We start from the raw sequence: 25,484 nt of genomic DNA on the forward strand, positions 1-25,484 counted from the left end.
TAATACAATCATATGGTTGAGCTTATCAAAGACTGGGCTTAAATTTGAAAAAAAAAAAACAAAAAACAAAACTAGTTTTTCCCTCTTCGAAAAAAAAGAACCCCATTATATATGATATATTTACATCTCAGTTGATTCAAAATGTCTGACAAGTCTAGTTTTTTTTTTCTTGATTTTCTCATATTTTATTAAAGCCCTATAATAAAGAGCTTACCAGAAGGAGATTCCAAATCAAAATGATAGAATGAACAAAAGGACACCAAAAAGTATTTTTATTCAAATTAATTGGGAAAAGTTTAAAAGAATAAGAAAGCATTATTCTCTATTTTGGAAAAAAAAATACAATCATTTTAACTTTTCCCTTGTGTGAAGAACCAGTTAGTTGTAAATCTGGAAAGAGTTCACAAATAATCCTTCACTGCTTTATATGGGAATGGAAAATGTGGTATCTTCATTTTCCAATTCCTTATGGAGATAGAAAATGGAAGAAAAAGAATGTCTTTCCTCTTATTAGGACCCAAGTGAAATTTCATTTTTTGAGATGTAAAAGGAAGGAATCTAGGAAGGAAAAGAACTGAGAGTATGACTATATCTATAAATCTTTAAATACTTAGATTCTTAACACATGTTTACTGATTACTAGTTCCACACCCACCCTCTGTGGCTAAAGCTGCTTATAAGCCATGATAGCTGTCATGAACCATAGAGGAAGCAAGAGGCTTTGAGGGAAAGATTTTGATGAAGAGGAAGCAGGTCAGGGGAAACTGACTTATTTAGTGCCCAAATCTCCTTGATATAAAAAAGATATCAGATTTTAAATATGTAATTTCATATGAATTAATAATGATGATAAAATTAACTAAAACATAGCACTCTAAAGTGTTTAAGACATTTTACAAATATCATTTGCTCTTGTAAGGGATATCTTAATTCCAATTTTGCAGAAAAGTCATGTAAGGCTGAGAGAAGTCTGTTGTTTTTATTGTGGTGGTATCCATTCTCTGAGATTCCATTTGGGTTTTTCTTGACAAAGATGCTGGAGCAGTTTGCCATTTACTTCTCTAGCTCATTTTACAAATTAGGAAACTAAGGCAAACATGGTTAAGTGACTTTCCCAAAATCATACAACCTGGGGTCAGGTCTGAGACTCAGGGAGGCAAATCCCAGTACTCAATTCCTTGCATCATCTAGTTGTCTCTTGAAAGTAAATAGTCCCTTAAGAGTTTAAGTACATTAAAGTCTTATCACAAGAGTCTTAGGCAGTTGACTGAGACAGTGTAGTTGATCTGGTTCTGAATTGCCTTGGGCCTTTTTCACCTATTCATAGCTGAGAGAGAACTAATGAGATTGAATTTTAAAACAAGGTATTGAAGTAAAGTTGGGGTTTGAGAGTTATTTCAGCATTGATTATGGTGGTCTGTATCAGAAATACATGGACACATATGCTTGTATATAACTTGAGAAGATAAGGAATAAAAAGAAATTGCTTCCTAAACCCTAAATTTTGATTTAGGCTTAGAAAGAAAATATTGGAACTTGGGGACTTTCTTCTGCTGCTTAGAAGATAATAGGCCTTATTGGCAAGACTGAGGAATCTCAGTGGAGGAGGTTTCCATCTATCTGATCATGGGGTAAAAGTTCTGACTTTCTCGAAGCCCAGAGCTCTAATCAAAGACTTCAACTAAACTGGAATCTGAAGTCTAAAGAGATGATAGCCAACAAGCAGGACAATATTAGCTATAAAAAGAAGGCCCTATAAGACTATTAGAACAGCACATCCAAACAAGATATTCTGCCTAATGAAAATAAGTTCGTAGACATCACAAGAAAACATCAAGGGGTCCATAATGTTGCCCCTTCCTCCATGCTTTCCAATGTATGAGTCTCATCATGTATAATCTCATCATGTAGTCATTTTCTCCTTTGATGCTGCATGTATTTATAAAAGAGATTCCTTAAATTGACAGTGATTATACTCTCATCTTTTACTACAAGTCATTAAATGCTTTTGTAAATAATTTTGTCTTTTGTCTGACTATGCAAAGATAAACCTATGAACTATGATTTTAAGAAGATAGATTCATAAAATATATTGCATCATGGTCTGGAGGATCTGGTATTTTAGCTCATCAAAATTAGCAAGAAAATATCTCCTATTGTACTATGTTTAAGTAGGTTAAAATGAATTATTTCCCCCTTTTCATGAACATTTTTAATCATTTCTTTCATGAGATAGAAAAGTTTGGACAGATTAATAGATATAGGGAAATGATAATTAATATGTTCAAACAACATCAATATTAACAAACCTTACATAAACCTGAAACTAATGCTGTATATTAGCCCCATATGGAATAGAGGAAGAAAAATTAGACTTCTCCATAAAAGAATGATATATTTGCTTTAAAATCTAAGTTGTGATAGTAATCATAATTGCTTGATTTCATGTTCCTTCTTCCAGCGTTACTTCCAGAATTATTGGTGATCCATTTTTTTAAAAAATCAATCCCCAAATTAAATTTGCATGTGAGGTTCACAAAGTGACTTTATATTGATAATGATATCATCAGAAGTAACACAATGACAGATTATACACTATGAGAAAGTCAGACTGTGATAATAAAAACTAATCTATTTGAGAGCTTAAAGAATTTGAGTATGTGTTTTAAATGCTAAATAGACTTTCTTTACTTTATTTCTTCCTTAGAAGTTCACCTATAAGCATAATAACAAGCTTGGGCAAAGAAAGAGTCACTAATCTACTCAGGACACTCAGTATGAAGTTCTTTGATTTTATGATGACTCACTTCTATTTGTGAGGAAAGAAAAATAAGGAAAATACAGTTAGTCTCCGTGTCTCTGAGAAAAGTGTATTTCCTCATGTCTTTCCTGATGAAAATATCCTTTTTTCCCCCCCAGGGCTGAAGCTTGAGTCATAATCATTTGCTGGCACAAAGATAGAAATCTTTTGTACTCCAGAAGTGAAGAATACCTTATTGACAAATTTTAAATAAATTAGCAAAATGAAGCATTTGACTGTTTGTGCTACTAAGGTGCTAAACAAGGATAAGAAGACTATCAAAGACATCAGATAATTCAGATTGCCATGTGAAATGGCAGAGGAAAGACTCAGAAATATCTTTCACAGGAGAAAAAGAGAGAGGGTCTATAAAATAGAAGAGAATGGAGTCTGAACCAGAATACTTTCTAATAACTTATCCTATACTGCTCAGTGATCCCATGTAATAGAAGGTAATTTCAGGAGCACATGTGTCTGCAAATAGCAGAACATTTTCTGAGCAATCATGCTCAGATTAAAATTCTAGAATATAAGTTTCTTCATATCTCTGCAGCCCCTGATGACAAAGTATCTTTCCAGTGTCATAAGAAGCAGAATAATGAATAAAATAGTTTACAATTTCCGGTTAATAGCTTTATAAATAGAAAGAGGTAATATAGTGATGATGATAATAATAATAATAATAAAGATTTATAGAACTTTGAAGGTTTACAAAGTACTTGATAAATATTATTTAACTTAATCCTGACAATAACTCTGCGAAATAGGTGTTATAATTATCCATATTTTATAGATAAGAAAATTGAACTCTAGTCCTACTGGTCACTGGCCAAGAGCTCTATTCATTGTAATACCTCTCTGCCTTTAAACTCTCTATATACCTCATAATGTAGTGAAATGAATCAAGAAATGAGTTCAAGTACATTTCCATTGGCTATCATATGGAAATATACTTGAACTCATTTCTTGATAGCCAACATCCCTCCAGCCTCTTTTTTAAGGCTTTTAATGGCTGAAAGACATACTAATTATTACCTTATGACCTTAATCTAGTTACTTCTTGGGTCTCAGTTTCTTTATCTGTGAAATGAATCATCTAGACTAGATGATCAGTGTAGTCTCTTTGAATTCTAGATCTATGATTATCTCCTGTGGAATTGTGTTCCATATTAGGTCTGCTTTAATCATTAGAGCGTTTTCCCTTCTCCACAACCCCTGCCCCATTAACCTTAAATTTTCCTATTTGCACAACATACTTCCTTTGGTTCTAATTTTGCCTTCTAGTGGTTAGCAAAACAAATCTACTGTTTTCCAAATATCAAGCATAATGACTGGATTTGTAATTTCATTGATTCAGAGTATTCTTATTTGAGGAAATTGCCACTGTCAGTGCAGTAATCTTTGAAATGTATAGTTTTAGAAAACTTAGAATAACTTGACTGGTTGTATCAAAAGTGATTCTGAAATAAACTCTTTATCCAGTAGTTCTTGTTGCCTCTCATATGCTTTATACATCATGACCTTTAAAATAATCACGAGTGGAGAAATTGCTCTCTTTCTAAGTCTTCAAAATCGTTATTATAGGCATCAGACTATCCATTAAATAGAAATGTTTCAAATCTCTTTATTAAGGAAAAAAAATTTACCAGCTGTAGTGTGGAGATTGAATAGCATTCTTGCCTATGAATTATGATTTTTTTTAAATTGAATTAAATTTAAATTAAGAGAACATTATTTTAGTGAACAACAAAGAAAATATGATGTTAAAGTTACTTTATCTTTTTATCTTTTCTTTTGACCACTTAAATATATGAAGGATAGTTATTGGCAGTATCCTTGCTATGGTATTCATGGGCAATAATTCTATTGCAGAACTCTTCACTGAAATTTTTGCCTTTTATAATTTTGGGGGCCAATAAGACCAAATCTTATTGTTCATTGAGGATAGGGAATAGGAGAGAGAGAAATGTTCATTAAGAAAGCTATCATGTCTCTCTTATGTCTTCTTCTATACACACTTGTAATCTCCATTCTCTTAAGTTGATCTTTACAAAGCATGATCTCAAGACTATTCACTATTCTGATTAATTTTCTCTGGACAATTTCTAATTTATTAAGATTCTTCTTAAAATTAGGTTCCCAAAACAATATATTTCAAGTATTTAATATTCCGGTATTTCAACTCTTACATTCCTAGATTAGGATATATTTGAACAAATGTCTATCCTACATTCTAGATACATATTTCTCTTAAACCTAAAATGTCATTGGCTTTTTTGGCTACTTAAACACAATATTGCCTAATATTAAACTTGCATTCCTTTAAAATCCCTAGATCTCTCTTTTTAGATAAACCTCTCTCTACCCGTTACGTACAGATTTAACAACTCTGTTGATCTAATATACTGAAGAAAATATTTAATTTTATGTAGTATAGATATTTTAACATAGAAAAACATATCCAATTAATTAATAGTTTCATATTTTCTGACAGTCAATACTCCTATAAGGCATTCACACAATAAAACATTTCTATATGCTACCTAATAACAACTGGAGAAATTCTGATTTATTAGATTAGATTAATTTAATATCTGCTAGAAAAATATTTATTTCCTCTTTTATTTAGTATAATTGTGATTGTTTATGGAATAAGAGGATTTAGATGGCTTGCTCAGCCTTGAAATCTATGATTCTATATGTGGTTGAAGCTACACCCTCTACCACCCCAAAATTTTCTATTTAGCAATATCTTTCAGTGCAAGACCAAAACTAATCCAACATAATATTCCTATTAGTATTCACTGTACATAGTATTTCATTTCTTTCATACAAGTGATTCTCCATATATGAAAGGCATTTTCCTCATTCCTATCTCAATGTATCTCAAAGTCCTTCAAAATATAGTGCAGGAATTACTTCCTACATAGCATCTTTCTTAACTCCTACTAGTTATTGTCATTCTCTCATTATTGGAAAAAAATGTACATATATATATATATATATACACACACACACACACATAGATATGTCTAGGTATATCTATATGTACATATACACCTATATACATAATAATTTTCTATCATCTATCCATTTATCTGAAAGCTTATATTTACTTATATGTACATATATAATATCCCTAAAGAATTGTAAACCACCTGAGGAAAGGGCTATTTCACTTTCAAATTTTTTATCCTCACTAGCTACCATACTTTCTTGCTTATGGCAGATATTTTACAAATTTTTAATTCAATTTAATTAAATGTGTTATTATTCTCTAATTCTCTGGTATAAAGGAAAATCATCCTCCCTCCCCCAAAAGAGTAAGATTTACTAGAGATTATGGCCATAGAAAATATTTCCCTCCTTTCCCCTTAACATTTTATGTCTTCTTTCTTTTCCTCTCATTCTTTTCATTTCATCAGCCTCAACTTTTGCTACTTATTTTTCTTTCTTCTTCTCTTTTCCTATTTTCTCATAAAATATTTTCTTGGTTCTTGTATTTCAGCTATTAATTTCCCTTTTCTTTGTCATATATTAGTTTGTTTATTCCACCATAATCCATTTCTTCACTCTGGGTTTGAGGTAATCTTGATAGAAGGAGGATGCTGCCAAAATACACTTCAAAGAGATACAAAATAGCATGGAAAGGCAGAGAAAGAAAAAGGGTTTGTGTTGGGTTAGTGGAGCGCCTTTAAAGGTACTGCTTTCTCATTGGCTCAGATGAACCAGACTCAGATAGACAAATTAGATGTGGAGAAGATTATGGAGTAACTGCTATCTTCTGGATACACTGTGAGGTTCCAGGGTTAAAAATGAAATAACCTTCATCCTAAAGGAGCTTACATTTTTTTATGTTTGTTATTCCTCATTGAAACCTTCTCTGCAATGCTGATAATCACTGCAAAGCAACAGTAAATTAATCAGAATTTCCTCACTGCATTGACAGATGGACCAAAGACTTGAATATACAATTTATCTGTAGACAGGATATCAATGCACAGATTAAATGCTGAAGTTCAACAATTTTAATCCAACATTTTCCTTTTTAAATGTTTAAATGTAACTGTAACTGAATTGCCAAGGAAGAACAAATGTCTTTCTTAATACCATGCAATATCACAATACCTGCTCAAGGGTCAGAGAAGAATTGACCAAATATTATAAAATGCAGAAGTCAATAATTTTGTAGAAAGAAGTAGTAAGCATGCTACATTTTTTCACAAGATAGATAACAATGTTCTCTTTAAGAGCATCTCTCTAATGTGAAAGGAGGGATTATTAGATTGAGATAAGCAGCTTTCAGCTTAAGGAACTTTCAGAGAAATCATTTAACCATCAGAACCACCACCCTCCCCCAAATGTTTGCATCTCTGCCATGAACAAAAATATTTATTCCTGCCTTGACCATTTGAACATAAGTGACATTACATGAGTCAGGGCATATTTGATGAACATTTTACTTATAACATTTTTGCTTGTCTTAATGTCACTGTGGTTAGTTCCTATGATTACTATTTATTCATCTGCACTATATTTTCTTTTTAAAGATCAATATTTCCTTGGCACAGTTCACCAGCAACAAATATGTTTCTGTTAGTCTGTAATTTCGGGCATAATATTTATTTTAATCATAAACTGTTTTTAAAAGTAATGTCAATAATTCAAAAGATCTATTTGACACCTCTCAGATTTACCAATATAACTATTACTTAATACTGTTTTATAAATCATAAGGTGAAAAAAAAAAACCCATAAACATCAGAAGATTCCTGTAATATTCCTTAGATAGAAGCTGTCTCTACATGAAGTAAATGAACTGCAACATGGCTGATTCCTTTACTCAGACCTCTTAATGATAGATGTAAGCTCTCTATACTATCCATTTGGCTGCATTGAATCAGTTATGTTAAGGTCCATTCATTTTGTGCATTGAGACTAGTCCTAAACTGGAATATGGAGCATATTAAATTTCCTTTGGGTCTTTTGCTTGATTATCATTAGGCCCTGGGCAAATGGCCCAGTGCATATTTTCATTGCTGATTTATCCATCTCTGAACTTCTTTGTTACTATAGACAAAGGACTTGGTTTCAATGTTGTTCAGTGTTATTCAATGCTATAATAGTAGTATCTACTTTTCTGTTTCTTTGCAAAAATACATTATTTTATAGGAGAACAATATGAAATTAATCCAAATAGAGTTTAGCATAAATAAACAAAGGCACACAACATACATACATATATATATAGTTTTTTTTTTTTAATTTTTTTTTCCCTAATCCAAAGCTTAAAATTTCAGGATAAACATTTCCTTCCCATTAAGTGTCAAAGCATTTTGTCATTTTTAGTTGACAGTCCTAAAGTATAACATCTGCGAAGCTATAAGCATATAGATAAGTATATACAATCTCCCAAGGACAGCACTGCAAATACACAGGAAACATAATTTTGTTCTGCATAAATACACACACAAATATTGTTCTGCACATATATGTGTGTCTATGTATATTTGTCTATATATGTATCTCATTATATAAAACATTTAATAAAAATTTTTATAGGATTCATCTATGTACTTAATTATACCTGAAATAAGAGTTGAAGTCATTTTAAAAATGGATTTCTAGGATTTTCTTCTCTTTTCAGAATTGAGCAGTAATTTTCTTACATGCATATTTGTGTGTGAAAATGAATTTTTAACTAATTTTAGCTCCATGATAGACTAATTTCTCAGGTTCACTTAAATTTTTTTTTCAGCTGCAAAGTTAGTAGAGTTATGTAATTGTTTTTCTATGGGAATAGGAGACTGACGTGTGTGTGTGTGTGTGTGTGTGTGTGTGTGTGTGTATGTGAATTTGGATATGTGTCTGAGTTGACAAAAAGAATTGTAAAGAAGATAAAAATTGTTTCTACATGGTCAAGTAATCAAAATACTCAATCCATACCATCACAGAATATTTATAGTTGGAAGGGATTCAGTGGGTTTTCATCTAACCTAACCCATATCTAAAAGGATTCCATACCAAAGAAAATCAACAACAATCTTGTTTGGCTTGAAAATTATCATTATCATGAGAGAACTTATTACCTCTTAAGATAGGGCAGTTTACTTTAGATTTTTGTTTTTTTTAAATGAATCAAGCCTAAATTTGCTTCTTTGTAAACTTCTATCAATTGACCCTAATTTCTCATCCAGGGCTGAAACATAATGAGAATAATTCTTCATTCATGAGAGTCTTTTAAATATGTGAATAGTTATTATGTCCCCTCCTCAGTCTTCAGTAAGCTAAACACCTGCATTTTCCTTCAACTTATATTTATAAAATGTACTTAAGGCCTTTTATTATTCTGATTATTTCTTCTATAGTTTCTTGATATTTTTCTAATACTGTAATTCTTATCTCCAGATGTGTTTGATAAGGATAGGATAGAGATTCTTTATTCATGGCAACTATGATTATATTATGCAAGATCTGCCCAAGATCACAACAGAGTTTTTTTTTTTTTTTTAATTACCACGTTGCAATGATGAGTCATAAAGAATTTGCAGTTGACTAAAAGTCTCCAGATCTTTTTTTTTTAAATTAATGCTTTCTAAATATGCCTCCTCCACTCTACTCTTCTGAAGTTGATTCTTTGAACTCAAAAGTAATATATTACATTTATTCTTATTGAATTTCTTATTAGACAAAATCTAATTCTCTAACTTTTTTGTATATTCACTATCTTTAATAAATAATAATAATAATATTAACAATAATAATAATAATAACAATAATAAAAAGGTGTTTTATCTATCCTTTTCTGTAAATGTGCCATCTGCAAATTTGATAAACTTCCTATCAATGCTTTTATCAAAGTCAATGTATATATTAATTATTATAGGACAAAATACAAATCCCTCTAGCATTTCACTAGAGACTCTGCCAAACTCTCATCTATTAAAATTATTAAAAATAATTTTTGAAAAACTATTTCTTGCAACTAGTTATTGCTTTCTAGATTGATCTTATCATATTATCCTTTATCCCACATCTCTATCTTCTTCAAATTAATAATTTGAAGTACTTTATCAAATCTTTGTTTAAAATGAAGCTTATACATATATTATATATAATGTATGTATATGTGTATGTATACATACATATGATTTCCCTCATCTATTCTGTCAAAAGTATAGAAACCCTAACAAAAAGAGAAAATAAAAATAGTCTAACATGAGCTGCTAAACTGGTTGTGATCAGTTTTCTTTTCTAGTTGTTCACTAATCATCTCTTTAGCAGTTCGTTCTAGAAATTCCCATAGAAACAAATTCCTCTGGCTTGTAGTTTTTAAATCTGTTTTTCCCCCCTCCTCCATACATTTCTCTCTCATTTTTTTTTAAATTGAAGATATTTCCTCTTCTCTGGAGTATAGTACATTTAATTTTTTTTTTCAGTTTTTCAAATACATCAGGCAGACTCAAGATATTTATTCTTTTGGTACTAGAAGATATATTTTATTGGGATACATGCTTTGAATTCATCAAGAACAATTAGGAGCTCTCTGACCATGTTCTTATTTATCTTAGATATCAACTCTTAGCCATTTTTATTCTGTCATAACCAGTACAAAGGTAATTTTCCTTTAAAGAGAATAAAGAAGCATGGGATAAAAAAGATGAAGAAATCAGTCATGACAGAATACATCCCATATTATACTGGATAAGGATTTTTCACACTACCAAAAATTCAAGCTCGGGCAGCATGATAGTATCATCAATTACATTTTCTATTCAAAAATGACAAATTAGAGGAAGTAAACCATGATGATTTTTTTTCAGTTTTCAAAGCCCTGCCAATGCATTCTATTTTTTAATGGAATTTTTTATTTATTTATTTATTTTTTTTAGAAATCTATTGCTTTCCTGAAATCCCATAAAGCCTTCTAAGTTGTCATAAATCTTCATCAGACACATAAACCAGTAAATGGTGAAACTGTTTCCGTGCATATAAATATTAGTGAGATGCTATTTTTATTATTTTCTACATTTTTGGTTGTCAGAGATTATTTCATTCTGCTCCTTGAGCTTTCTCTGTGTCTTTGTTTCTTTCTGGCTTCACTGAATTGTATGTTTAGGGAAAACAACAACAAAAACCAATAACAAGCAAACAAACCTTATTTTCTGAGAAACAAGATCTTTGTGTCCTCTCAAATATATATTTATATTCCAGAATTGCAGAATTAGAACAGACTTCTGAGTTTGCCTAGATCAATACATACTCATAAGAATGAATCTCTGCTACAATATCACTATGAATGTTTATACAATCATTTGTCAATCAAGAAGTATTTATTAGATAACTAATGAACTAGATACCACACTAAATTCTTCAGGTATATTAGGCAATGGTAAGATCTCAGTTTACTGAGGAGGTTGTGAGACACTGATGGAATTTCATAGAAGTCCTTAGATTAAAAAAACACAAAGGATTATTAGCCACATGAAATGAGAGGATGCTACTTGGCAATAGGCCCTGTTATGTAGACAGTTGTGTTTTATTTTATGTTTCATGAATAATTGAATACTTCACCCTGATGATATGGTGCTTGACATTACATATAAACATTCCCCCTTAGGCAGCTCTTCATCCTCCCAGATATAGTGGCTTCTCTACTCTTTTGGGGCCACAGAGGGGACATTCAAACTTGGTTTTAGTGAATTTAAAGGGAGAGATGAGGTCTTGCCATTCAAATGAGCAAGCCCTTAACCAGAAGCAACATTACCAATATAAAGTCTGTGTTGGACAACTGTATCCTTAAAAATTAAACCATTCTCTTTTTATAGCCATTTACTTGTGATGGTTAATTTATATATTTTTTTTTTTTAGGGTGACTGAAAAGTGGCCCATAATTTGGGTATATAAAGACCAAAAATAATAACAGTAAGTAGCATCTATATAGTATTTTAAAGTTTGCAAAGTGCTTTATAAATATTATCTCATAATTTATTTTCATAGAAACAATGGAGGAAGACATATTATTATGTCATTTTACATATAAGGAAATGAACGTAGATGATTTAACACAGTCTGATGTTATACAGCTAGGAATTGCCTAAAGGAGAAATTGAACTTAGGTCTTCCTGACTTAGGGTACAGTACCATCTAGCTATCTTAAAACAAATAAACAAATAAACTAAAGCCTTGAACTCAAACTTATCTTCTACTGGAAGAGAATTAATGCAAGATTTATACAGATTTTAAAAAATGTGACTTATGCACAAAGAAATCTGCGTGAAAAACCAGTTATTCTTTGAGGAACTAGAGGATCTAAATAAATCCAGTGTGGGAAATGGCTCTTGAACTAGTTTGGAGAAAGACACAATTTCTAAGACGCAAAAATTAGAAGGAAAATCTCTCCATGAGTCATAATTTGTGCCATGACAAAAGGGCTGGAGATGGAGTTTTTTCATGAAAAAAAAAAAAAAAAAAAAAAAAGAAAGAGCAGTTTGGCTAGATTGTACACTGCAAAAATGGGGAATAAAAGTAAAAACCCTAGAAAGATCACAGCTACATCAAGATTATGAAGGACTTCAGATACATTTGTCTTACAGAGGAGTCACTAGTGCTTTTTTTGAATAGGAAAATTACCAAGTATTGCTTTAGAGAAATCATTATGGGATCGGTATTAAAAATGGATTAAAAATTGAGGATTTGATGTTTGGTCATCAATTAGTAAGTAAATGAAATAACACTGAGGTTAAAGATTCTGAAGTTATAAATCTTAATAGATATATTTTATTATTGAAGAAAAGCAAAGGTTTAAGGAAAAGGTTTAGTTTGCAAAGGAATAAACAAGTGTAATAATGAGCTTTGCTAAATTTAAGATGTCAACAGAACTTCCAATGGGAATTTCTAAAAGACAGTTGGTATTGTTAGACAGAAAATCTCTAGAGAAAAATTAGTCAGAGATATACATTTGGGAAGTCATTTGCATAATGATGATACTTGAAAGCATGGTAGTGGAGGTAATTATCAGTTTGGCTTGAGGAATTTCAGAGAACTCCAAAGATAGACTATGCTACTTTTGGACAAATGATTCATTTAAATTCAATTAAGAAACAAACAAGAAAAAAAACCTCATTTACAATAAGAACACAAGGTAGTAAAGCAGATACAATGTTGGCACTGGAGTCAGGCTATATTTTCAGTATGAGCATTTCTACTTTGGAAATTAGCAAAATGCTACAGATCTAGACTTGATTTATTGTTCTGTCAATTGCTTAGACTTAAGAAAATAATGGAGAAAAATATTACTAATACAGCGTAAATTTAAAAGTGCGTGGTACATACATTTGTTTTTCAGAGAGGCTATTATTAGCCATTTACCATCAGATCTTAATTGAATTTTTCCTTCACCTCAATCAATTAAACAAATTGAGTATTAAGGAATTTTGCTATTATTTCAACTCAGTGTTTGTGTAAGTCCTTTATTTATTTGAAAGAATCATAGAATTTTGACTTTTAGATAAAAAACAAACAGCACCAAAAAGTAATCATCATGTAACTGGTTGACAAGATCAAGTTACACCTCTTGGGCTACATAAACATCTAATGTCTAATGTAATAATGACAATAAGTAACATTTATTTAGAGCTTATTATGAGGTAGGCATTGTGCCTAAGCGCTTTTCAGTTGTTACCTTATTTAATCATCATAACAAAAACTTGGGTGCTATTATCACCCCCATTATGTAGATGAGAAAACTGAGGCAAGAAGAGGATAAATGATTTGCCCAGGGTCATACAACTAGTAAGTGTCTGAGGCTTGATTTGAAATCAGGTCTGTTTTGACTTCAAGTTCAGTAATCTATCTACTGTGCTACCAAGCTACATCTAATAATAATATATAAAAAGACAGCTCAATAGTGAGCTGATTTCTGCAATAAGCCAGGAAGATTTTTAAAAAGGCACTTTTGTCTATGCAAAGGTTAGTTTAAAAAATTATCTGTTTTTGTAGATGATGTAGATAAACATTGGAAATTAGACTTATCTTTCTCCAACTGACCATGTTAATAGAGAAGAGAGTTCAGTAGGACAAAATGCATCCAGAATGCACTGAGGATAAATATAAATATACCTGAGAGAAGAAGCAACTTCAAAGAACATGACTCCTTGTACTAGAGGAGACTACTAGCTAAGGACTTAAGGAAGGTGTTCCAGGAATGAAGTTATAAATATATCCTATGGCCTCATCTATTTTCTAGATGAAAAGTACTATTACTGATATTGCACTTATACTGAGTCCACTAACCCAAGGGAACTTAAATGTACAAGTAGAGAATGCCCCTGTAGTTTGGAGGAATATTTTGTTTTTACTATGCTATATTAATAATTTGCTAAAAGCTAATTGAAGATACTAACTGATAATTGATTGGAAATCCACAGCAGGGGAAGAGGTTCACAAGTAAAAGTTACAGAAATCCATCCTTTAAGAACTTTTAGGAAAGTATAATAGCCACATCTGGAGATCTGGCTCCCAATTATAAAGGGAGATGGGTAAATAGCCCTGAAGGCAGTTCTACATAAATATGCTACAAATCTCCATTCATAAATATTTTAAAGAAATTCCAAGAAGAAATCATTATCAATTTAGGAGGGTGTCTTAGGAAATCCACAGGGTAGCAGGTAACAACTTATTATATTATTAATTCCTTCTACCTTCACTTGAAATCTGCCTCTTTTAGACTTTCTTTTTTTCTTTTTTTTTTTTTTGAAAACTGATAGAGTGACAGCAATTTGTTATTGAAATCAATGAATTTCCATAGAGCATTTAACAATTTTTTGAGTGGGGGAAAACATACACCTCAATGAGAGACAACTTGTATTAAATATTATAATGAATCCCCCAAAATAAATATGAAACCCTTTACCAAAAATAGTTTATTGCACAAAATTTAGGAACTCCTATGCACACTTAAACCTTTTTTAATTAACATGCTGTATAAGATAATCATTCATTGTACATGGTGTCATTTTCCTCAAATTATTCCACCAAAAAAGAGCTCCAACCTGATGAACAAATTTGTATGCATAAATAATTTTTTTCGCATGTATGTGAATCTTATTTTGATTAGCTAATGAATATCTGATTAGATAATTGAAAACCATTCAAAATTCTAGAGCCTCCCACACTATCTTTGGGCCCCTACTGTAGGACCATAGTTGAGGTGAGACTATGGTATATAACACAATGCTTCTGATACCTCCACTCACAAACCTGCCTTGGATAAGGAAGGCATGAGACCTTTGGGTTTACACCCATTTTTCTGCCATATGAGTTGTTAAAGTGAGGCTCCAGGGCATCTCTTTTTAAAAACCAGATGGTTTCTTTCCATGACATCCATCCAAGACATTTTTTTTTAGCACTCAAAGTGTCCACACATACCCATACCAGCTCTATAGGTCTACCATTTGAATCACTAATTCTTATACAGGGAAACTTCACCTGTACAGAAAATGGATACTGTCAGTCAAACAACACAGCAAGCTTCATGAAGCACTGCCCAACCATACCGCTCAACACGCACCTTGGGGCACCTCTCTTGGGGACCTCTTTACAATTTGGACCTAATCTATACCAATCATAGTAACAGCCACTTTTGCATCCTATGACAAGATAAAAATCAGCTGTCACATCCTCCAGAAGGAAGAAAAGTTTCATGAATCTATAAGATCCACAGTATTTCTTGGAGATGTTGCATACCAAAGAAGGTATAACGACAACCAGGTTGCACAAAACATCTGGGAATAAACTGGAAGACTCAGTATCTTTTAGACTTTCAACTATTTTTCTAGTTCTGTCTCTCCTAGGTAAAAGAGAGCAAGTCTGATGCCTCTTTCATTTGATACTTCAAATATATACAAATAGTTATGCTCCCTCATGAAGCCTCTCCCATGACTAAATCTTTTTTTTTCCTCAATGAATTTTTGTTAACCATGAATTCTATTTTAGTCTCTTTACCATTTGGGAATTTTTCTTCTGGGTTTTCTCAAGATCATTAATATTCTTTCTAATATAACTGGACAAAATGATCTAACTAGGAAAAAATAAAAATTTATAACCTTCCTCACTTTTTAACTTACCATTCATTAATTGATAACGTTTTTTGGACTCAGTTTTATCAACTAATGTATTAGCTACCTCTTCATGATTCAGATCAATGTAATAAACATATTCATTATACTTTTATCAAAGTTATTGATAAAGATATTGAACACAACAGAGCCTAAGCCTGAATTATTTTTTCTCCATTATAAATCTCTCTTGACAATTCATATTTATCCATAAATTATGACTTAATTATAGCCAGTCAATTCTAAAACCATGAATTTTGTTGCCATTGATATCAGGAACAATTTGTCAAATGTCTTGACTAACTCTCATAAAAAAGGAAATGACACTAATCAGATTTGACTTGTTTTAGTCAATCTTTGCTTACTGGTAGTAATAATCTTATTTCCTTCTTTCTTAGATGATCACAATCTATTTTGGTTTTAAGAAATAGAAAATTCTTCTTATTTTGAAAATTTTCCTTGACTAACAATAAAACCTTAATTGATCTATGCCAAAGATTATATACAAATTATCTTGTGTGATAAGAAGTATGTCACTAGTAACTAGAGTATTAGAACTGGAGTCAGTAATACTTGAACTCTCTTTTCATTAGTTCAGTGATTTTTGATAAGTCACCTGTCCTTTCTGAGATTAATTTTCTTCAGAGGTAAAATGAAAACAGTAATTATACTTATCACAGAAATGTGCTATGAGGATCAAATGAGAAACTATATGCAAAGTACTTTATTAATCTTAAAGCTCTATACAAATGTAACACTATATATAGCCACTAAATAAACTGTTATTCTTTCTTTGGCAAGTGGGTTTTACTTCACAAACTACAAAAAAAGGCAGAAGAAGTCAGAATTTTCTACCATCTAACAGCCACTTATCTTCATCATCATTCTCATCCTTTCCAACTTCCGATGATACTGCTGATGATATTTTATATTAATAATTAATGTGAAGTCAATCATCCTTTTCATTCTATTAAAGAAAAGCATACTATAAAATCTTTTTGTCATTAGGATCAAATGTATAACACTTTTAGAGGAAGAAGAGCACAGCTTTTATTTAGAGAACTCTGAATTTAATTTTATAAAATATATTTGATATTAAAATACCACAAAAAGGGCTGACAACTCTTCCAAATATGTGGGAAGATAATATTGTTCTTGTCATTCTCAGTCTACAATTTGCTTCCTTCTGAAAAAGTTGTGGAGAGTGATTATAAGAGGCAGGTGACAGACGTTTTTTTTTTTTTTTTTTTTTCTTAAACAATGATAATTGATCAAATAAAAGAGGGAAAAACAAACAAACAAATAGATACACAAAAACCATCAGTTTCTTCCAGTAGAGGATTCATATTGTCTGAAAAGTCACTAGGCAGTGAGGAAGACCCCACTGTGAAAAAAGAAGCAGTGGGCTCAATAAAAATTTATTGGTTTACTGAGAATAATATAATGGGAATTTTGGAGCATAGTTAATATCATTTAATATAGAATGATATTGTTTCTGAAAGAAGACATCTTCTATTTCTCTACCACATGAGTGGGAATAGGTTCTTTCCATTGGATGCATAATTGGTAAAGATTGTGTTCATATAATTTGAATGGGGCAGTCACTCTCTTTTCTTGTGGTTGTTAGAGAAAGTAAAAGTCACATTTGACCCACAACCAGGCACTGAATGGGTGGAGTGAAAGACTTCATTGCTGCCTTTCCCTTTCTTTTCTCTTTGACTCTGAGAATAAGGGTATAGGTTGTATTTTGCTTTGTCTCACTTGCCCTTGGCTTTAGCGGTAGGTGGTGCAGTGGACTGACAACAGAAATAAGCATAATGAGTCACTGTGAATTTGAAGCCATGATTCTAGGTTAGCCATTACTGCCAGCCTACCTTTTGGATCTTGATGATACTCTTAACTATCTGGTCTTTGTTTCTTCATCTAAAAATGAGCAGTTAAAAGAGTTGACATTTATTATCCCTTCTAGCTCTAAATATATGTTTATCAAAATCCATTAATATTTAAAATTAGTAAAGTGAAACTTTGTTAACAAAAATCAAAAGTTCTGAGGATGTTTTATTTTAGGCTGAGGCAACAGGAATGATCTTAGCTTTTGAGCATGACATTAAAGAAGGGAATAAGCATCTGTCAAATGCTAGGCTTTGCTAAGAACTATACAAATTTTATGCCACTTGACTTCATAATAGTTTTGAAAGGTAGGTGTTATCCTTATCTTTGTTTTATAATTGAGGAAACTGAAGTAAATAGAGATTATACTATTTGCCTAGCATCAGTCAACTAGTAAGTTACTGTACCACCTAGCTGGAAGACCACCCTAGATGAAAACTATAACAAAAACTTTTAAATTATGGTTATATTAACCCTGAATAATTTCTACCAAATTTAGTCATTTAATGTCATTTTTAAAAATAAAAAAAATAAATTTACATAATCAAAAGTGAAAGATAGATGTTCTATTTAAAATTCCAAACCAAATTTGCAGTATTTGACTTAATAGTTTGTATCCAAGAGAAAATTTTCACCCAATACATTACAATGTATGAGATTTATTTTGGTTCAGAATGGTACTGATACACCGTATTACTGAAGATATCTTGGAAAATTGTTGGGACAATAACATGCTTCCTAGTTGTCCTAAAGTTCTCATAACAACTTTAGATATAGCCTGGCCAGTCATTTTAAGTTTAATGCTGATATTGTATATTGTGCTTTTCTCTATTGTTGCTATATATGCATATACATCTATATTTATCATCATTTTCATTTGCATAATAAATTATTGGTTGTTTGGAGTCATATAGAAAAAAAAATAGGAGGCATCTAGTTCACTCAATGGATAAATAGCTAAGCCTGAAATTAGGAAGATCTAAGATCAATTGGCCTCAAACACTTATTAGTCATGTAACTCTGGGCAAGTCATTTAACCTTTAAACATTCCCGTATCTTTGCTCAGAAAATCCCATGGAATTGTGAAGAGTCAGACACAATTGAATAATAACAAAGATTAAATCAAAACTGAAATTCACTAATAATCTCAAACTTTCAATTTAATCCATATTTTAATGCTATCAGCCTTTAGTTAGATAAGAGATTGTAAACATAATGAAACATTTCTTGAGCATGGTCAATGTGTAAATTGATTTTGTTGCATTATGCATATTTATTATGAGTTTATTTTTAATTTTTATAATTTTTTTCAATTAGTGAGGGTACTAGTATCTAGTAATACAATAAATAAATTTATTCAATAATTTTACTGTAGTGTCAAACTCCAGTAGCAAACTCCTGAGTGAGCCAGAACCAGACTAAAAGATGAATTGGAAATGTTTAAAAAAATACATAAAAAGACAAAAGGCATACTGTTAATATGTGGTTTTCTAAGTCAATATTCAGACCACAGGAATCTAGGTGAAATGGATAAAACTGCTTTGATGAGGAAGCTAACTCCCAAGATAATCCTAAATTCGACAATAATTAATCTTCAAATAATCAAAACATTACATATACTTGTATATTATTATTCTTATATATTATGATTTATGTATCAATACCTTTTATTCATGGTTCACATGAGGAAGGAGGAGGAGGAACAGATAGACCCAAAGATTTTTGTTTATTTTATAGATTTATTTTGTGTTCACTTTCCCAAATTAGAGATTTTCCTTAGCAGATCAGAAGAGGGCAAGAACAGATGATATAGTCTGTTCTATATATTACAGAAAAACCCTCTTCTCTTATAAGTAGAGAAATGGGTTATGTTTGTTAATAGGAAAGAAAACATCATTTATTAAACATTTTTTTCCTACCATGTCTCAGGCACTATACTAAATGCTTATAAATGATATCTCTTTTGATCTTTACAACAACCTTAGGAGGAAGATGGTATTAATACCATATCAACTTTATAGTTAAGAAAAGTGAGACAGACAGATATATTACATGTTTGTCCAGGGCCCCATGGTGAGTATCTGAGATTGAATTAAACTCAGATGATCCAGGCCCAGAGTTTTATCCAGTGCCTCACTTAACTGTATTTAAATAATAAAGAACAATATCTATATACTCTATATGTGGATTATTGATTTTCAAATATTAACAGAAAATATCCATTCAACATAAGCAGGAATCAAGCACAATGTAACTTTTCTGAATATGCATTTGACTTTTCTAAGAGTCATTCAGGCCTTTAAGAAATAGCTTTTCTTTATATAATCAAATATGCAAAGGTGAAAGTTCATTGATTCCTAATTAACTGGGTGACAGAAAAAAGCAAGTTTATCATAAGTATAAGTAGGTAGTCTGGAACATAGGAGAGTCTCAACATGGTAGTAATACCTTCTAGAAGTGAGCAGGTTACCCCCTAAAGAATACTATTAGAGAACCAGGAGGCAAAGGACTAGAATGATGATTCTTACAGAGGGAAAGTATGTAAGCACTCTTAAGACCCTTCCCTCTAATATGTTGACTGCTTGGGCCCAAAGCACCATTTACCTCATACAAACGAAATCTCAGTGGATTATCCATGTCATGTGGTATCCATCACACATTTTCCTTCCTTGTATAATTATGATAATTATTGGTTGTCAGAATATATTCTCTCCCCGTCATTAGTTCTTATGTGCTTAGGTAATATAAATGAATAATAATATTTGAAAATCAACCTAAATGTTGATTTATGTAAAATGACATATGACACAAAACTTCCCATTTAAAAAGTACTACATAAGTCAAAATTAAAGATAAATTTTCTTCTTTTTAAGATCATCTATGACCATGACTATTTGAACTGAACCAAACAAATGAAAGTTTAACATTATTACTAAACATTAATAAAGCAAAGCTATGCAAAAAATCATTATAGGTATTTAAGTGGTGTTCACTACTAGAAGGACTCAAAGACCAAAAGAGCTCATTTGTATTAGAAAGTTAGAAATCCAAGATGGTAGCAATTGTGATATTTGTGTAAACAGATCAAGAAACTGAAATTTTCAAAACTTAATTGGTCAGATAATATTTGCCTTTTTTATGGCCTTATTATATTTCTAAATATGACATACCTTTTAGAGTTTGTTGCTTGATTGGAAGCAATTTAATGGAGTTAGTTATTGCTAAAAAATCAGAAGATTTGGGATTCAATCCCCAGCTGTGATCTACTGGTTGGTGTGATTTGGAAGTGTCAATAGGACAAAAATTTCTTCAACAACAGGATCATATATCAATTGTGATAGACTTGGCTCTTTACAACAGTGAATTGCTTTCAGGTCAATTCCAATAGACCTGTGATAGAAAGAACCATCTGCATTGAGAGAGAGGACTATGAGGACTGAATGTGGATCATAATATTTAGACTTTTTTGTTGTTATTTTATTGCTTTTTTTCTTTCTCATTTTTTCCTTTTTGACATGATTATTCTTGTGTAACATGATTATGAAAATGCATATAGAAGAATTGCACATGTTTAACATACAATTGATAATTTGCTGTCTAAGGGAGGGGATGGAGGGAGGGAAGGGAGAGAAGAAAAAAATTGAAACACAAGGTTTTGCAAGGGTGAATGTTGAAAATTATCTTTGTATGTATTTTGAAAAATAAAAAGCTATTATGACAAAAAATAAAAATAAAAAAGAATCTTCTCATTCCCTCTCCCCCCAAAAACCCAACAGTAACCCCCCAAAAAAAAGAATCTTAGAATTTCAAAGGTTAACAGACATGTAGCTGCCATTTAATTTAAATAATTGATTATTGCTATCCTTCATTCTGGAAGAGTACCAAAATGAGATCCCTAGGTTAGAGTCAAGTTAGTGTGTCTGACTGTGGCTGACTAGATCATTTCAAGCTCAGAATGCTCTGTCATTGGTGGAGTAGATTTTCTAACTTTGCACATCTTGCATTTCTTCTGAACTAATTCAATGCTGCTTTGCTCAAGAGCATAGTACCTTCTCTGATGAGGGCATACTATGCTGAGCAGTCCTGTGCCAGTGTCTCCTATGTCATAAAATCAAATTTAAAGTTTTTAAGAGAGACCTTGAGGGTGTCTATCACTATTTTTATTAATTATTTAGCTCTTTCTCATTCTTACATTAATATTTCAAGATCTATAGCTCAAAGTAACTTTAAAATATATTGATATCTCATTATAACTGTTGCTTCTGTGGCTGCTGTTGCTGTGCTGCTGTTACTACTACTACTACTACTACTACTACTACTACTACTACTACTACTACTCCTACTCCTCCTCTTCCTACTACTACTACTACTACTACGACTATTACTACTACTTCTATTACTGCTACTACTTCTACTACTACTAAAAAAGTCCTTCCCTATCTCACTTGACATTCAGCTGGGAAGAATATTTGTTGAAGATTTAAGAGTTATAAAAATGTCAAAGATACTTTTCTAATATTTGTGTCAGACAGAAGCTGATTATTCATTTCAAATACTGTATTCTGCTTTGCTATCCAAAAGCTCACTTGGCTATTCTTAAGTACTTGGCTGTCTGAAAGGAAACTCAATAATATACAATACCCAGTAAACTGCTAATGTTCAGAAAAGATGACACCATCTAGAAAACTGAAATGTTACCTGTGCCAACCGATGAAGAAAAATGACTAATTTCTATATCTGGGGTTTCTGATAAAGAATTCATGTCGCCCATTTCAGAATGGTCCCCTGTTTATTTTTCCTTCTCTTTTCTGGCTTTCAAAATGATGTATATCTGAAGGATTTGCACATTCAATCCCCTGTCTGGATGATCTGATTATTTTCAAGTGTTGATTAAAGACTTAACACTCTACAGCCAAAGTGTTTCATCTTAGAGTGACTTTGATCTTGGGTATGTAGTAGCAGTAGTCAGCACATTTCTTATGAGTATAGAAAGTCATCTCTGTAAAAATGTATAGATAACATGACATAGAGGAGATTTTTGACGGAAATAACAAAATATGTGTTGAGGCTTTTTACCTTACAGTTGATAAGTAAATTTATGGATTGAGATACATAGGGAGAATGCACTCCAGTGATACTCATCACTCAGAAAAGAGTGACAGTTCATCAGCCATTCATGAACATAGAGAGTTGGTTGCCTTTTCAACCATTTCTTTAAAGAAGAAATCACTAACTTATTATATGATAAAATCAGAATATTTTCTCTTGGCAATTTTCAAAAAATAAATACTCCTACATGGTTAGGGCTCAGAAAGTTTTTAATCCACTGCATTTTATCCCTTTTATCCTCTGAAGCCCAGATTAACAGACATATCTAATGTAATATAATCTGATGTAATCTCCACTTTATTTGTATTAACAAGACCCACAAATCATAAAATTATAGGATCAGAGGTTAGGGACATTAGAAACCATGTGGATCAAGACAAGATCTTTAATGTCTCTGAAGAATTCAAGAGCCACTCATACAAATCCAGTGACAAAAAATTTACTGCCTTTCAAGGCCATTTATTCCATTTTATAAATAAAAAATATTTCCTTCCATTGAGCCTTTCTAAATGCCTCTCTAAAACTTCTGTGCTTTGCTCATCATTATACTTTCTAGGCATAAAGAGAATAAAGCTATTTATGCTGCAAGATAACCTTTTAAGTATTTGAAGACAGTTATATGTTTTCTTCAGTTAATCTTCAAGAATTATAATCCTGAGACCCTTTACTATCTTATTCATTGACCTGTAGACTAAGGGTTCTTCACTTGAGGCCCATGAATCCTATGTATATGACATTATGCATTTCAAAATATGTACCCAAGAAAAGATACATAACTTTTACATTATGCTTTGGAGGACTTAACTATTTCATGTTTGGAAACTTTGCCATAAAGCCTATTGTCCTCATTGGTGATTATCTCACCTGGTCTACTATATCTAAACAGGTTGCAGGTATACTTTGTTATCTGGCCTGCTACCTTGCTATAGGTACATACTTGCTGATCCATACCCTCTCCCATGCTTTGCCTTTTCAGGCACTATAAATAAATATCACCATTGCTATGCAAGATGTTGTTTTGATATGCTCCATTATGAATCCACTCACTATCCCTATAACTTTAACAATCAAAATACTATGACCTAGACACCTATTATAAAGTAAGCTTCTTGAGGATGGAGCTATGCTTGTTTTTGTACTTATTTGTATCCCTAGTACTCTGCATAGTGCTTGGCTCAAAGTAAATACTTAAAATGGTCCTTCTCTCTCTCTTTTCCTCCCTCCTTTTCTTTTCTGCCTCCCTTTCTTCCTATTATTAAGTCAGCTAAAAACTTATCTAACATCCACAAATTATTAATCATATTTCAATGAATGTCAATTGATAATCATTTAAGTAAAGCCAAATAATGTCCTAATGTTATATGTAATCATACTAATCTTGAGTTTTTGAAAATTATATCAGTAGAACATAAGTTGTGGAAGATCCTACTAAGTTAGAAGACTTTAAGAAATGGGACCAATGAAAGATTGTATAATTAAAAAAAAAGAACTAGTCTAGATAAATATAGAGAGATCCATTATCATGAGCATACATAAGATTTATTATTTTGGATATAGATATCCATGAAGACAGATAATCAAGTCCTGGAGATGATGCACTGTTCATTGTTAGAATACTCAGAAAACAGTGACAGTTCATCAGCCATTCATGAAAATAGAGAGTTGTTTGCCTTTTGAACTATTTCTTTAAAGAAAAAAATCACTAACTTGTTATATGATAAAATCACAATATTTTCTCTCAGCAATTTTCAAAAAGTAAATACTCCTACATGGTTAATAACTTGTGAAGTGTTAAGAAGAATGATGAGGCTCTTCTTTAAATGACCAAAGAAACCAACATATATTATATTTAATAGCTTTGGTCAGTGATTTAGATGGAAATATAAGGGTACATATCAGATCTTCAGATATGGCAAATCTGGAAGCTGTTACATACCCAAAGGACATGGCCCTAAGCATAGAGTCAAGAAGATCAACATTCAAATATGGCCTCAATAACTTACTAGCTGTATGACCCTGGGTAAATCACTTAATCCTTGTCTGCTTCAGTTTCTTCATTTTAAAATAGACAAAATAACAATACCTATTTAACAAGGTTAGTGTAAGAATAAAATGATATAATATTTGTAAATTATATAGTATTATATAAATGGCAGATAATAATTATTATTAAAATGATTTTAGCAATCTGGGTAGCATGAGGAACATGAGTTTACTTAAAATGTTTGACATAAAATTTATTCATAGATGAAGGATAGTAGATTTAGTCTCTTAATATTATTATTAAAAACAAACAAATAAACAAATATGATTTGTCCTATTAGTAGATAAGCCAACATATTTATAGCATTTTTTTGGGGGGTGGCTTTTATTGCTTCTAGTCTCTTGCTTTTTTTTTTAATTCAAGATTATTTGTTTTGATATCCAATGTCTGACTTTGTGGTTATATTTGTCAAATTTCCCTCTTTAGTTGATCACTGGCTAGAACGATGGTCTAACCACTTTGTTAGTGGTTCTAAAGAATATTATAAAGTAATGTATTAAGAATAAATTCTCATTTTTTTGGA

The 25,484-nt window shown here is 31.5% G+C and overlaps 1 protein-coding gene across 2 annotated transcripts in view; it reads right to left on the minus strand.

Annotated features, from left to right (window-relative positions):
• Positions 1-25,484, minus strand: part of NETO1 (neuropilin and tolloid like 1) — a 205,781-nt gene that overhangs the window by 42,273 nt on the left and 138,024 nt on the right. The window lies entirely within an intron of this gene.

The sequence above is a fragment of the Sarcophilus harrisii genome, chromosome 1 (assembly GCF_902635505.1).
Source record: "Sarcophilus harrisii chromosome 1, mSarHar1.11, whole genome shotgun sequence".
Classification (NCBI taxonomy): Eukaryota; Metazoa; Chordata; class Mammalia; order Dasyuromorphia; family Dasyuridae; genus Sarcophilus; species Sarcophilus harrisii.